The 16,342-nt window shown below is 49.4% G+C and overlaps 1 protein-coding gene across 1 annotated transcript in view; it reads left to right on the top strand.

Annotated features, from left to right (window-relative positions):
* LOC140428342 (breast carcinoma-amplified sequence 1-like) overlaps positions 1 to 16,342 on the top strand; it is a 269,364-nt gene that overhangs the window by 232,937 nt on the left and 20,085 nt on the right. The window lies entirely within an intron of this gene.

The following is a 16,342-nucleotide window of genomic DNA, read 5'->3' as shown; positions in this document are numbered from 1 at the left end:
GTGACAACTGCTATTGGCATACAATGGAGGAAAATCCATATTAAAGAATGAGCTTCCCTCCTTGCATATTAAGTTTTGTTAGTTCTTCTTTGTTCCTGAAGTTTCTGGATCATTAAACCTGAAAACGTATTGTCTTTATGTTTTGCACAGTTTCAACAATGGCAGGTATGAAGTCCATCGACAAACTGCCAAGACATGACCCCGAGTAATCCGCTTTCAGAGGCTGCTAGAAACATGGCCAATTTGTAGGTCAGGCGATTTCTGCAGCCATTTCAAAACACAATTGGCTGGATTTTATGTTGCCCCAGTGGGCGTATTTCCCTTGGGGAGGGCACATTAAATATGGAATGGGCCTATTGCACCACCTTCCTGCCCCATAATACAGAGAGTGGGTGGGCGCTGAAATTGGCAACCTGATCTCCGTATTTAAATTAATAATCAAGGGTCAAATAGGCCTGTTATCAAGTTATTTACCCGGGTAACATGTTCCTCACCCAATAGAGCGTTTGGCAAGGACAACCGGGCAGGAGCGGGATGATGGATTCTTTCATTGAAATGCTTAAGGGGCAGGATGGAAGTGGGGTATCACTCTTTGCTAATTGGGGGTCAGTCCCCCTTGGGTTGAACTTCATACCTGCTCCCTCCCTTAAACCAATTCCCTCGACCCTACATCCCTCTCCCCAACATACCGAAACCCTCCTGGCCCAAGACCCTGGACTCTTCTACTCCGGAGATCCATGGGCTTTGGTCTTTTCTTAAAGTCCTGGCCGCAACCACTGATGCCTTCCGGGCACTGCCGAGACTGTTGGAGCTGTTGGCCAATCATGTTGGCCTGTAGTTCCAGAGGGCGAGACTTCCTACCCAACGAGTGGCTGAAATCCCACAAAGCCCTAACTAATTCGCCTCCAAGTGCCTTATGGGGGCTGGGAGGGTCGGTCTGTAGCATTTCGGGCTCACGCTGATGTTATTTGTGGAGGTAGATCTGGGTTTTTTGTGAGTGGATTTTCTCTCCGAATTTTGACCAAAGGATGCTGGTCTGTGGGAGATGGATTGGGAAATTGTAGGGCAACTGAGCATCTGCTCGTGGACAACTCCAACAGAGTGAAGGGGCCATGTCATGAACTATGCTGGTGTTATCTGTGGGGGTGTCCCAACGTGGAACACTGATTCATGGGGGTGTAAGGTTTTGTTTTATGAATGGTGTGAGGAGTCAAGTGAAACCCCAGTGAGCACAAGCAGCCCAGTCATCATGTAAGAGTTATTAAACACTATTTATTAAAGTTAAGAAAATTAAATTCAAGAAAATACACACGAGCAGGGCCACACTATGCTGTGAATGAAGTGTATGAATTACTAAACACACACAGTTTATGTAGAATGTACCCATGTTCCATAATTTATCTATAATCCCTGAACTCCTTAAGACTTTACCTTTCCTCCAAGCAACATCCTAATTAAATAAATCTATAAATTAAATCCAGCTTATAATTACCACACAATACAGGGTTGATGATCAAGTCTGGGAAATGTATTTTTCTGGTCCAGCGAAGATACTTAAGCTCCCTTTACAAAGCTTTCTGCACTGCTTTGGCTCTAAGACCTAGAGGCTGTTAGATGTAAAACTGGCCTGCCTGCTTCAGAGGGTGCTGAAAATTATACCATTCTCCCCTTTAATACTGCATTCTGTGTATTTGACTGTCTGCCTCCATCAAATTCCTTAACTCTAGAAATTAGCACGTTTATACCTCATCAATCTCTCAATCGCCTAGATCGGCTGTTTCTACTAATGTGCAATTCACACCTGATTCTATCTCGATACCTGCTCATCCCATTACTGGGAAAGACTCATCTCATCCGTCCTTTTGAATTCTTGCAACTGCTGTTGCTTGGAGATTTCTACGTATTTCTGGGCAGATCACATCCTATTATGTCTTGTTAAATTTGTGTTACTGCTGTTACTAGGCAAATCCATGACACTCCTCCCTTCTACTCTTCCTCTTTGTCCTCCTCCCTCTCCCAGGGTAGCCTCCAGAGATATATTGGAAAATGATCTGCTCTCACGATTGCAAAATTGTGGAAGGAGCAACAGATTACCATGAATTTGGAAACATATTACTATCATACAGTCAGGGTGTTGTTAGGATACTGTTGTACAACCGTTGGCTGTTCTGTGTTTTTAAATTCCTTTAATCTATAGCCTTCTTGTTAGCTGCTGCAATATTGAGCTTTTTTTGCTCAACCGACAGACTTTAGGCACACTGAAACACCCCTGGTCTAATTCATTAGCCCAGGACTTCCCCGTGATGTCAGTTCGATAGACTTAGCAAGCAGCCAATTTGTGAATCTGGAATTCTGAGCCATGTCCTGTTGCTTGCCATTGCTGGAGCCAGTCAGAATCCTCCAGAAGAAATGCGGGTCATCTGAAGAGCACCATTTTGTCCTGAGTTCTGTGAGAATACACAGGCAGGAAGCAGCTGGCAAACACTCTCTCTCTCTGCCAAGTGATTCAAAAGGCTCCCAGCCAGACCTGTGAAGGTACTCCTATTTAAAAGACACAAGCAGAAGTTAGATCTGTGAAGGGAACTTCTGGAGCGAAAGGCTGTGAACAGTTGGTCTCCAGATCTGTAATACTTTTATCCTCTGTCCAAATGGCTTTGAAAAGCCCAAACTGAGAACTCTCTTCATAATATAGATGGTATTTCTGCACAGAGATTAGGCGAATGGAAAAGTCTGTAAAATTCTCAGGTATAAAGCTCCAGTAATATCTCAGGGCGATGGAGGCTCCATCTGGTGGTCGAAGGTCAGAATTGCACCAACCTGAATCCCCTGTGTCAGGCTCCATCTGGTGGTCGAAGGACAGAATTGCACCGGCCTCAATCTCTTGTATAAATCCATTCCCCAGGGGGTGGCATGCTGAGAAGACCGGCGCCTACAGAGGCCACAACCGCAGCAGCAAAAATTCATCTCAAAAACTTTTCCTTCAATTCACGTTATTTTAATTTTTCCCCTACCCCCTTACCATGTGTCTGTCTTGTGTGTGTCTGGGTGGAGTGTGGGACAGGGTTTTGGAGAATAGATAGACTAGTAGACCATCATTCCATTATTTCCTTTATATGTTCATATTTTACTCTTATAAAGAAACAGGTTGTTAATGTTTCACTTATAAATCTGGTGAGCTTGTAACTCATTGGAGCAGTCAGGGGATAAAGATCTCGGGAAAACGCATAAATTATTGGTTAATTCATTTATGTTGGGACTCTGGGGTCTGTGGGGCTGGAACTGACCGTGCTCACCCAGGGTGTCGTAACAATGTGTCACACTAAAGGTGGGCCAAAGCATTCCGGTTGACATTTCCTGAGGTTTTTTTAAAATTTAGAGTACCCAATTAATTTTTTTCCTTGGTACTGCTACCTGGGAATCCTGGCAGTGTCACCTTGGCACTGCTACCTGGGAATCCTGGCAGTGTCACTTTGGCACTGCAGTGGTGCCTGGGTGGCACTGCCTTGCTGATAGTGCCAAAGAGTCCGGGTGCCCATGCCAGCAGCCGAGCCTGGTGTGCCTTGTCCATAAGAGGTAGGGTGAAGGGGGGGATCAAGGACACTGTAAGAGGTAAGTTGGGTGCAGTGGGGGGGTCTGGAGGCCGTGGTGGGGTGGCTGAGAGGGGTCGAGAGATTGCAGCAGCATTTCAAAATGCCGCCCCTATCTGCGAATACTCTTCCTGCACTGGTGAGCTGAGCTTGTCAATGCAGGAAATGGTGTAAGTGCAGCCTCGCCGCCTGGCTCCTCGCTGAGGCCCCAAAGAAACGTGAAAGTGCCATTGAATAGCGGGGTCTTTCTTGGTGCTGCAGGCGCTAAGAAACAGCCTGCTAAATGCCCCCGATGGGTCTCTTTTTTTGTCCCGTTAAATTGCGCCCATATTTTGTTAATGTATAAAAAGAAACATGCAATTTTTAAAAATCTGTTAAAATTTGATTTCCACTTTCTTCCTTTTTATAACTTTAGAGTACCCAATTCATTTTTTACAATTAAGGGGCAATTTAGCATGGTCAATCCACCTACCCTGCACATCTTTGGGTTGTGAGGGCTGTCATGATATACGCCAGTATATCATGGTGCAGATACACACACACTGATGGATACACAGCAAGACCAATCAACACACACAACACCGCAGCCAATCACCAGTTAGGGCACACTCACTATAAAGACAGGGGGCATCAGAATTCCCGCTCATTTGGGATGCAGCCTCCAAAAGGACAGAGCTTACAGCTTACAGCACAGGTCCTCACCATGTGCTGAGCGCATAGACTGGTTCGGACAGGCATAGGTCTTTAGTTTAATTTAACATCGTGTTAACCCACAGTGAAAGTATGTTCAACAGTTTCTAACTTAATAAAATAGTGTTGCACTATTTTAAGTGTTGGTGGCCTGTATGTGTTCCACGGATCCAGAACACCCAACACATCATGATACCAGGAGTTGAGGGATATTAGAACTTCTTAGACCTACCTGCAAGTGATCTGCCTTCCACCAGCACACAGTCATCCTGCAAAATGGACAGCGTCCGCCGCCGCCACTCCGCATCACCGGTAACATGGGGGTCAACTGGAAGATATTCAAACAATGCTCCCAGCTCTACCTGGAAGTCACAGACAGGGAAGATGCCTCGGACACCAAGATGATCGGTCTCTTCCTATCCACGGCCGGGGAACATGCCATCCACATTTTAAATTCTCTCACCTTTGCTGATGATGAAGATAAATCAAAATTCAAGACGGTCCTCCTCAAGTTTGACACTCACTGCAACATAGAGGTGAATGAAAGTTTTGACCACTATGTATTCCAACAGCGTTTACAGGGTAAGGATGAACCTTTCCAGTCCTTTCTCAGCCACCTCCGCACCCTTGCGCAGTCCTGTAATTACGGGCCCACCTCCGACTCAATGATACGTGACCAGATCGTTTTCAGTGCTCAGTCAGACCCCCTACGCCAGCAGCTCCTCAAGGTACAGCAGCTCACCCTAGCGACCGCCATCGAGACCTGCGTGCTACATGAACACACCACTAGTCGGTATTCTCACATCCAAGCGACTGAAACGGTGCGGCAAGGTCCCCACGAGGCAGAACGGGTCCAAGCAATCGAGCAACTCCAGGGCCTCAGCCTGGATGAGGGCAGCCATTTTGCGTGCTTTTCATGGACTCCCACCGAACGAGGGGACGGCGACGTCGACGAACGTACTGCGCAGGCGTGCACCACATATGGCCGCACCATGCATGCGCGGTGGCGCAGCGAACGTACTGATGCTACAACGTGCGGCACCTGTGGCTCCGCCCACTTAAAGCGGCAATGCCCTGCCAAATCCCGACAATGCCTGAGATGTGGCAAACTTGGACACTATGCTGCTTCATGCAGATCAGCTCGGCATGCCAATTCATATCGCTCCAGCCAGACTCGCAGGAATGTCCGGGCCATTCAACCCACGGTCACCGAGTCCGATGCAGACCTACTACCCAACATTGACACCGAGGACCCGAAGACACCTTTTCGAATCGGTATCGTTACAAACAACAGGGTGTACCCGAAGCAAAGAATCCAGCCTCTATTGGTATACAGAATCGATCCAGACGATGAGTGGTGTGCCACCCTTCCGTTCAACCGGTCCCAAATACGATTCCGCCTGGACACCGGTGCATCCGCCAATCTCATTGCGCGGTCTGACCTCCAAAGCCTTCGTGTCAAACCAGCCATCCTCCCATCAGCCTGCCAGCTATTAGATTATAATGGCAATGCCATTGCTGCCAGCGGCTCGTGTCAGCTCGAAGTGACGCACAAGTCACGCAAAGCCATCCTACCCTTTGAAATCGTGGGCTCCTCGAAAGCCTCGCTGGTTGCCGCGCAGGCATGCAAGCTCACTCTCTATCTCCTGCTGACGCATCTGCCTTTCAGGACACCGACTTCAGGGCGCAGCTCAACGCCATTATCAACCAGTGCCACGAAGTCTTCGAGGGCATGGGCACGCTCCCGTACACCTACAAGATTTTATTAAAACCAAATGCCACGCCTGTGGTGCACGCATCTCGCAGGGTCCCAGCACCCCTTAAGGACCGCCTCAAGCAGCAGCTGCAGGACCTCCAGAACCAAGGAGTGATTTCCAAAATCACGGAACCGACTGACTGGGTCAGTTCCATGCTATGTGTAAAAAAGCCTTCCGGCGAATTGAGAATTTGCATTGATCCCAAGGATCTAAATCGCAATATCATGAGGGAGCATTATCCAATTCCCAAGCGCGAAGAGCTCACATGTGAGATGGCTCGCGCCAAGCTCTTCACCAAACTCAACGCCTCAAAAGGATTCTGGCAAATCCAGCTCGACAAATCCAGCAGGAAAATTTGCACATTTATTACCCTCTTTGGCAGATATTGTTACAACAGGATGCCGTTCGGGATCATATCTGCATCAGAAGTGTTCCATAGGATGGAAGGCATTGAAGGTGTTCGCGTCTATGTCGATGACATAATCATTTGGTCCACCACCCCGCAGGAGCATGTTAGTCGCCTCCAGTGCGTATTCAGACATATACATGAGCATGGCCTCCGCCTCAACAGGGCCAAATGCTCTTTTGGTCAGATGGAACTCAAGTTCCTCGGGGACCACATCTCCCAATTGGGTGTGCAGCCGGATGCGGACAAGGAAGCTGCCATCACAGCTATGAAAACACCAGAGGACAAGAAGGCGGTTTTCCAATTTCTGGGCAGGTCAATTTTTTAGGGAAATTTATCCCTAACCTCGCCTCTCATACCACGGCTCTCAGGAACCTGGTCAGGAAGACAACAGACTTCCAATGGCTCCCTGCCCACGAGCGCAAATGGAGAGAACTCAAAGCAAAACTGACCACAGCCCCGGTCTTAACTTTCTTTGATCCAGCAAAGGAGGCCAAAATTTCAACCGATGCCAGTCAATCCGGCATTGGGGCAGTGCTCCTTCAACGGGATGAGGCCTCATCATGGGCCCCCGTTGCATATGCGTCACGTGCGATGAACCCCATGGAGCAGCGCTACGTGCAGATAGAAAAGGAGTGCCTGGGCCTTCTGACCGGTGTGGTTAAGTTTCACAAAACTACGGTCTTCCTCAATTCACCGTCGAAAACGACCATCGCCCGCTGGTCAATATAATACAGAAAGACTTGAACGATATGATGCCTCGCCTCCAGCATATTCTTCTCAAGCTCTGGCGATATGACTTCCAGCTGGTATACACCCCAGGCAAAGACCTCATCATTGCTGACGCTCTCTCCAGGGCAGTCAACACTCCATGTGACCAAGCGGGATTTGTCTGCCAGGTTGACGCCCATGTGGCATTTGCGGCCTCCAATCGACCTGCCACGGATGAACGCCTCGCCCAAATTCGCCGCGAGACAGCGGCTGACCCCTTGCTACAGCGTGTCATGCGCCACCTAACGGACGGGTGGCTCAAGGGTCAATGCCCTCAGTTCTATAATATCAGAGATGATCTGGCAGTAGTAGACGGGGTTCTTCTAAAACTGGACCGCATTGTCATCCCGCATAGCATGCACCAACATGTACTAGAACAACTACACAAGGGCCACCTTGGCGTGGAAAAGTGCCGCCGACGGGCCCGAGAGGCAGTGTACTGGCCCGGCATTAATGAAGACATAGCCAACACAGTGCTCAACTGCCCCACTTGTCAGCGCTTCTAACCGGCCCAACCACGTGAGACCCTGCAGCCCCATGAGTTGGTCACGTTACCATGGACCAAGGTGGGCATCGACTTGTTCCACGCGCTGGGTAGAGACTATGTCCTGATCGTGGACTACTTTTCGAATTACCCGGAGGTGATACGGTTGCACGACATCACCTCGTCTGCAGTAATTCGTGCATGTAAAGAAACATTTGCTCGACACGGCATCCCACTCACGGTTATGTTGGACAATGGCCCCTGCTTCGCCAGCCAGGAATGGTCCAACTTTGCCAGGCGGTACAATTTTGCCCATGTGACATCCAGTCCCCTGTACCCCCAATCCAACGGCAAAGCGGAGAAGGGAGTACATATAGTCAAACGCCTCCTATTCAAGGCTGATTTCCACCTTGCCTGGCCTATCGCTCCGCCCCGCTGTCCACTGGCCTGTCACCAGCCCAGTTACTCATGGGTCGTACCCTGAGGACGACGGTGCTGTCCATCCATGTCCCAGACCTCAACCACGTTTTGGTCCATCGCCGGATGCAGCTGTCACGTGCACAGCACAAGATGGCTCATGACTCCCGTGCAGCTGATCTTCCTGCTCTGGCTCCAGATGACAACGTCCGCGTCCATCCTCCGGATGGGGGATGGTCTGTGACTGCTGTTGTCCTTCGGCAGGTGGCCCCCCGCTCGTTCCTGGTTCGTCTACCGAATGGCTCTATTCTGCGCCGCATTCGACGCGCCCTTCGTCTCGTTCCACGCTCGCCACGTGATTCGCCACTGTCGCCTTGCCCTCCTGCTGACCCTGCCACAGACTATGCAGAGCTCCCTGTCACTCTGCCTCCCCCTGACTCTGACGCAGTACAGCCCGCTCCTGAACCAGCGGCTCTCGACCTACCCTTGAGGCGGTCAACCAGAATTCGTCGCCCATCTCAGAGACTTTAATTTATGAACTTTGCGGACTTATAGACTCTGAATTGTTTTGTTGCTTTGTTTGATCGTTTCCCTGGTTTGTATATAGTGTTGATCTCATTATTCTCGTTGCATACTGCTTCTCTGCACCAGGCACCTTCCCATGTAAATAGCTTAGTTCTCATGTACGTAGTCCTGTAAATATGTCTTCGCACCCCATACATAGTTAGGAACATTTTCAACACACATTATTTGTTGCCACACACATACATTCTTTTATAAAAGGGGGGAATGTCATAATATACACCAGTATATCATGGTGCAGATACACACACACTGATGGACACACAGCAAGACCAATCAACACACACAACAACGCAGCCATCACCAGTTAGAGCACACTCACTATAAAGACAGGGGGCATCAGAGTTCCCGCTCATTCGGGATGCCGCCTCCTACAAGGACAGAGCTTACAGCTTATAGTACAGGTCCTCACCATGTGCTGAGTGCATAGACTGGTTCAGACAGGCATAGGTCTTTAGTTTAATCAAACATCGTGTTAACCCACGGTGAAAGTATGTTCAACAGTTTCTAACTTAATAAAATAGTATTGCACTATTTTAAGTGTTGGTGGCCTGTATGTGTTCCACGGATCCAGAACACCCAACACATCAGGTGCGAAACCCACGCAAACATGGGGAGAATGTGCAAACTCTACACGGACAGTGTCCCAGAGCCGGGGTCGAACCTGGGACCTCGGTGCCATGAGGCAGCAGTGCTAACCACTGGGCCACCATGCTGTCCCCATTTCTTGAGGTTTGGCCTTCTGTAACACCTGCACCAGTCGTGCTATGGAGTCGAATTTCATATCCATAAGATCTTTTACGCTCCAGTTCAATGGGAATCAAAGTTGATGAGATAAATCTGTTGTCTGGCCACAGTTGGTGTCAGGAATCCCAAACACGTTCATTTTTTTTTTGCTTAATTTGAAGCCCTGGCAAATTAAAGGTGCTCTGCTGTCCAGTTTGATAGTTGTAGGTGTGGGAGGGTGGGCAATCAACGAGGTTCCATGCTGAGTCAGCTGGCAACGTGGGCCTGGCTTGGGATGATTTGATAGAAGAGATCATTGAGCGTGGGCCAGCAGTGGGCCCCAGTATATTTGTGGATCAGGCAAAACCCTCCTGTTCCCCTTGCAGCACAACAATTCTTTCCCCAAGAAATTCTGTGCTTCTTACCATCTGGCACAAGGAATGGAGTATGCCGAACACACCTCTCACATATTGTACAAGAACAAGAACAGAATTTTGTGGTCATCACAGGGCGCTGGTTTGCATATTTAAGGTGCTTATGCTGCTCATACATTAGCAGGCTCACTTGAAGCAACCTATGTGCCCTTTCACTTTGATGTTCAGCTGCTGGCTGCTCATTTTTCAGACAGGACGCATGCAGCCAATAGTTGAACATGGCCCCCAGTATTTCTCATTAGTTCTCACAGTATCAGTCATAACTTGAGAACTTTTATCATTTGCATGGAGTAAAGTAACATTGTTCCTGTTAGTCAGAACATTTTGCATGTTCTTTGCATTCGCCTGATTTTAAAAGAGTTCTGACAAGTTTCTTGTCAAGACCTTATTAAGTATCGTTTACTCAGTTCTGGCATGTTGTGTCCAGCTGCAATATCATTAATTATGCCTTTGGCATAAACTCAAAAGATGTTAAATTTTGTTTTAAATAGATTGAAGTTACTTTCCAAATGTCTAGTAGATAACTATACAGCTTGATGTAGTGCAGATCCACAAATACCCCGGGTGCAATCTGCTGTCTCTGCTATGTTAATTAATTTTGACCAAGGCAACATTTGGAATGCTGCTGAATTGTGCACACCAGTGGATGTAGGATGAGGAACAGCATTGGCCTTCACTGTAATGTCCCCAGCCAAAAGAAAAGCTAAGAATTTTTAAAAATGCACCTCCTGGATTAACTTTGGCCCATGAGCCACCTCAAAACAGGTCTGGCCTGATGGGGAATCCATCGCTGTACCGCTGCTCAGACCCCAGGCTATAGAAACAGATCAGGTGCCAAAAGCTCAGTTTACAAATTTACATCTCCTTGGGTCCCTTGTCCTGCTCCCCTACCCAAAAGAATAGGATCCTATTTAAACTGGATGATAAGTTAGTATGATCGGAGGGAGCATACTCTTCCTCTCAGTTTAACTGCACCCCTGCTCCAGCCTGTTCTGTGAAAGCTGGGACCGCAGACACTGCAGGTGTTTCTATCAGTGGTGTTGACAAAGCAGTTAAAGGCCCTGCAATTCTGCTAAGGTTCAGCCACCGAACAGGAAGGTACCAATACACAGACCATGCACAGCACACACTTTATCAATTGGTAAAAGCAAATTACTGTGGATTCTGGAATCTGAAACTAAAACAGAAAATGCTGGACAATCTCAGCAAGTCAGATAGCATCTGTGGAGAGAGAATGGAGCTAATGTTTCGATTCTGGGTGTCTTGCCAAAGCCACAGAGAACTGGAAATAGGATTAGATTGATACTGTTGGGGCAAAAAGATAAAGGGGATGTAAATGATGGTGATAATGACTAAGGAGGATGCTGATAGTGGCACATTAGGAGATCAGAAGATGCTACTACCAGCACAACATCTGTATGAATCTCCAACTACCACTGACACTCTATCCAGCCCCACTGCTCCACCCACCCCCATCCACAACAGCATAAATCTTGTCTGATTTCCAGTTCTCTCTGGCTTTGACAAAGAGTCATCCGGAACTCGAAACGTTCGCTCCGTTTTCTCTCCACAGATGCTGTCATTATACAGCATTTTTTGCCTTTATCTCATGGTATTTGTTATGGCCCAATTTGCATATTTGCTCATGAGGCCGCTACCTATTCCTGGAGTAACTCATTCCAAGGCACTCACCAAACCCATGGTGAAACAGACGTTGTAAGTATTGTAGTTCTGTTTTCATCGTACCCCCATTTCCTTCCTGTCCAACAGAGAAGGGGAGATTGGAAACTTTTGTGAGGGCCACGAAGAATCCAGCACGAGTTTTAAGGATACAAAGTAATAACATTTATTTACAATAACATATATATATATAACAGCAGCAGCAACTTCCCTTGCTGCACACTCCTTCCTGCTAGTTCCAAACTGGCCAGCTTTATTTATACATGGAGTTTACTAAAGGTTTCTCCGCCCCCTCATTGGGGAAGCTCATACTCCCACAGGATTGTGGGATTATCATTAGTCCCCAGCCAATGGTAAGCAGGCAAGTTATAACATCCCTTCCCCACAATGTCCAAGGAATCCACCGAAGACCCTGGCGAAGGAGGGCGTCGGACTCGTTTTGCCGCAGGCCGTACACCATTTGCACGCGGCGCTGGATCAGGCGGCGTGTAATGAGACGGAGACCGGCGCTTCCGTGATGAACGGCGTAACGGTTGTACATCCACGGCCCGTGGGCCCGAGGATTCCCCCTCTGATACGTCCTCTGTCTCCATCTCGGAGTCAGAGTCTGCTGCATCTGTCATCTCGGCGTCTCTATCGCCGCGCGGTTCTGTAACGACCTGCGCAGGCTTTGAGTGAGGCACCAGAGGAAGATTGTGAGGACTACCTTCCATTGTCTCTGGTCTCTGTGGCTGTAGCAATGAGCTCCGGGGGCAGGGAATCTTTGGAAGGGATAGTCTTCTGGACCGAACGTGGTCTACATGTTTGTGCTGGAGGCGACCCTGGGCTTGCACCTGGTAAGATATAGGGCCTGTTTGGTGAAAGATTACGCCAGGAACCCACTGGGCACCACCAGCAAAATTCCGAACGATCACTGGGTCACCGGGCACAAACTGCCGAATCGGCCGATGCCGAGAAAAACCATGTCCCTGCCGTTCTTGTGTGCGGCGTACTTTTGCGCCAATGTCCGGGAAAACCATACTAAGGCGGGTGCGAAGTCTCCGGCCCATTAGGACATCTGCGGGAGCTACCCCAGTCACCGCATGGGGGGTGATCCTATACGAAAACAAAAAGCGAGCCAGTCTCGTGTCCATTGATCTGGAAGACTGCTTCTTTAGGCCTCGTTTGAATGTCTGCACTGCGCGCTCTGGCAACCCATTTGAAGCCGGGTGGTAAGGGGCAGTGCGGATATGGCGCATGCCGTTCATCTTCATGAACCTCGCAAACTCCTCACTCGTGAATGGAGTGCCGTTATCCGTGACCAGCACCTTGGGGAGGCCATGCGTACTAAAAGACAAACGCATCTTCTCAATTGTTGCGCAGGACGTTGTGTCCAGCATCTTATGCACCTCTAGCCATTTAGACTGGGCGTCGATTAATAGAAGGAACATGGATCCTTGAAAAGGGCCTGCGAAATCCGCATGCAAGCGTGCCCAAGGCCGCCCTGAACATTCCCAGTGATGTAGGGGCACGGCCGGCAGAAGCTTCTGATGCTCCTGGCAAATGGAGCAATTTTGGGCCACCTTCTCAATGTCGGTGTCGAGGCCTGGCCACCAGACATAACTCCGGGCCAGCATTTTCATTTTGGTCACACCTGGATGCCCATTGTGCAAGTCTCTTAGTATCAGCTCCTGTCCTTTTTCCGGGACAATCACACGCGTCCCCCATAAGAAGATGCCGTCTTCCACGCTGAATTCTGAAAGCTTGGAGGAAAATGCCCGCAACTCGCCTGGGAGCTGTCTATGCTGCCCACCATACAGGACTATGTGCCGAACCTTTGACAGGACTGGCTCTGTCTGGGGCCACTCACGGATCTGTGATGCCGTGACAGGCAAGGTGTCCATAAAATTTAGGGTTGCAAGCACCTCATCGGTTGTGGGGTCAACATGGGGCCGGTCGATAAAGGCAATCGGCTCAGTGCGTCGGCATTCGCTATCTGCGTACCTGTTTTGTGCTTCAGAGAATACTCGTATGCAGCAAACAACAAAGCCCAGCGCTGGATCCGTGTGGAAGCAAAGGGCGGTATTGGCTTATACTCTCTGAAAAGTCCCAGCAGAGGCTTATGATCAGTCACAATAGTGAAATGGCGGCCGTACACGTACTGGTGGAAGCGTTTCACCGCAAAAACCACTGCCAGGCTCTCCTTCTCGATCTGCGCGTACTTTTTCTCCGCCGCAGTCAATGTGCGGGCGGCAAAAGCTATCTGCCGCTCGGCCCCGTTCTCCATCTTGTGGGACAGGACGGCCCCAATACCATATGGGGATGCATCACATGTGACGAGCAAAGGCTTTCCAGGATCATAGTGGGTTAATAACCCAGACGACGACAATTGTTGCTTTACCCGCCGGAAAGCGGTTTCTTGAGGCTGACCTCAAACCCAGGTGTGATTTTTCTTTAGCAGAAGGTGCAACGGGGCCAGCGTAGTTGCCAGATTGGGGAGGAACTTCCCGTAATAGTTTACGAGACCGAGAAAAGAACGAACATGCGAAGTGTCAACCGGGGCGGGGGCCTGTTGAATCGCGCGCACCTTCTTTGCGACGGGGTACAAACCTTCGCGGTCCACCCGATAACCTAGGTAGACTACTTCCTTTGCCTGAAATACGCACTTTGTGCGACGTAAACGGACTCCAACCTCCGAAAAGCGTCTAAGGACAGCCTCCAGATTTTCCAAATGTTCCTGCTCCGACGTCCCTGGAATCAAAACGTCATCTAAGTAGACAGCGACATGCGGTAAACCTCTCAAAATGCCCTCCATAACACGTTGAAAAATAGCGCAGGCAGAGTATACTCCAAAGGGCAACCGTGTATATTCATACAGGCCACGGTGTGTATTAATAGTTACATATGGTCGGGAGGCAGGGTCCAGCTCCAACTGTAAGTAGGCGTGACTCATACCTAATTTTGTGAACGAGAGTCCACCTGCAAGCTTCGCGTAGAGATCCTCTATGCGAGGCATTGGATATCAGTCGGGTCGGGAAGCCGTATTCACTGTAAGTTTATAGTCACCACACAAGTGAACTGTGGCATCTGGCTTCATTACAGGTACAATTGGTGCTGCCCAGTCAGCGAAACGGACGGGCCTGATAATACCCAAACTCTCCAAACGAGTGAGCTCCCCTTCTACCTTCTCGAGCAAGGCATAAGGCACCGGGCGCGCCCGGAAATAGCGCGGCGTGGCTCCTGGTTCGACTTGGATACGGGCTACGGCCCCTTTTATTTTCCCCAAACCGGGCTGGAATACATCTGGGTATCATCCTAGCACCTCAGTCAACCCTCCAGAAACTGTTTGGAGGATGTGCTGCCATTGCAACCGCAAATGGCGCAACCAGTCCCGACCCAACAGGCTGGGCCCATGGCCGCGCACCACGATAAGTGGGAAACGCCCCTCCTGGCGTCCATAAACAACAGGGGTCATTGTAGTTCCTGCAATGTCCAGTGGTTCCCCCGTGTAGGTGGCCAACCTGGCCTGTGAGTCGGTTAATGTAAGGGTCTGTATACCCTGCTTGATGCGGTTGAATGTCCTCTGGGCGATCACGGAGACCGCTGCGCCAATGTCCAACTCCATCTCAAGCGTGTGACCATTGATCAGTACTGTCACCTTAATGGGGGCCACACGGGGAGCTGCCACACAATGCAGCTGCAGGCAGTCGGCCTCCGTCTCCACGTCCTCAGGTGTAGTTGCCGCAGGTTCATCCACATGGAAGGTACGGCCCCTGGGTTGGTCCCAGTTTCGGTCGGAAAGACAGCGCCTCTGGCGCCCCCAGAACCGGCGTCCGCGACGAGGTCGGCGCCTACAAGTCTGACATGGACATGGCTCCTCATCAATTGGTTCTGGAGAAGGCTCCCTTCGGGGAGGATCCACTGGCGTCGATCCAGACATCACCTCGTCCAAGGTACCGCAGGAGTGCGGGGGGAAGTTTTCGGACGGAAGGGATTGTGCCCCAAGGCATGCACCTCCATTCCCTGTAGCTCCTGCACTCCTCGTTCTGCGCTCTCTCGGGACAATACTATTTGAATGGCCTGTTGAAAAGTCAATGTTGGCTCAGCTAACAACATTCTCTGGGTGGCCGCATTGTTAATACCGCAAACCAAACGGTCGCGTAACATTTCTGACAAGGTCTCACCATAGTCACAGTACTCCGCAATCCTGCGTAGCCTGGATAGAAAGTCGGCAAGGGATTCTCCTGGGGTCCTCTCAGCAGTATTAAACCAGTAACGCTGGACTATCGTGGACTGTGTTGGGTTAAAATGTTGCCCCACTAAATTCACAAGTTCATCAAACGTTTTGGTGTCCGGCGCAGCTGGGTACGTAAGGCTCCTAATCACCCTAAACGTATGCAGGCCGCAGGCGGTGAGCAATATGACCACCTGCCGCTCGTTTTCGGTGATATTGTTTGCCGGAAATAGTAACGCATCCGTTGTGCGTACTGGTTCCAGCTTTCCAGCGCAGCATCAAAAACATCCAAACGTCTGTACAGAGGCATGGTATAATAGAAAACAACTTGCAACCTGTATCCAACAAAAATCCAGGGAGGTGGCTTCAGCAGTGTAGACAGCTATTCACTTTAACCCTCGTCGCTAGTTTTGTGAGGGCCACAAAGAATCCAGCACGAGTTTTAAGGATACAAAGTAATAACATTTATTTACAATAACATATATATATAACAGCAGCAGCAACTTCCCTTGCTGCACACTCCTTCCTGCTGGTTCCAAACTGGCCAGCTTTATTTACACTTGGAGTTTACTAATGGTTTCTCTGCCCTCCTCAT

This window comes from Scyliorhinus torazame, chromosome 8 (genome assembly GCF_047496885.1).
Source record: "Scyliorhinus torazame isolate Kashiwa2021f chromosome 8, sScyTor2.1, whole genome shotgun sequence".
In the NCBI taxonomy this organism is placed as follows: Eukaryota; Metazoa; Chordata; class Chondrichthyes; order Carcharhiniformes; family Scyliorhinidae; genus Scyliorhinus; species Scyliorhinus torazame.
The sequence above is the reverse complement of the archived record's forward strand: the minus strand, read 5'-3'. Positions and strand labels throughout refer to the sequence as shown.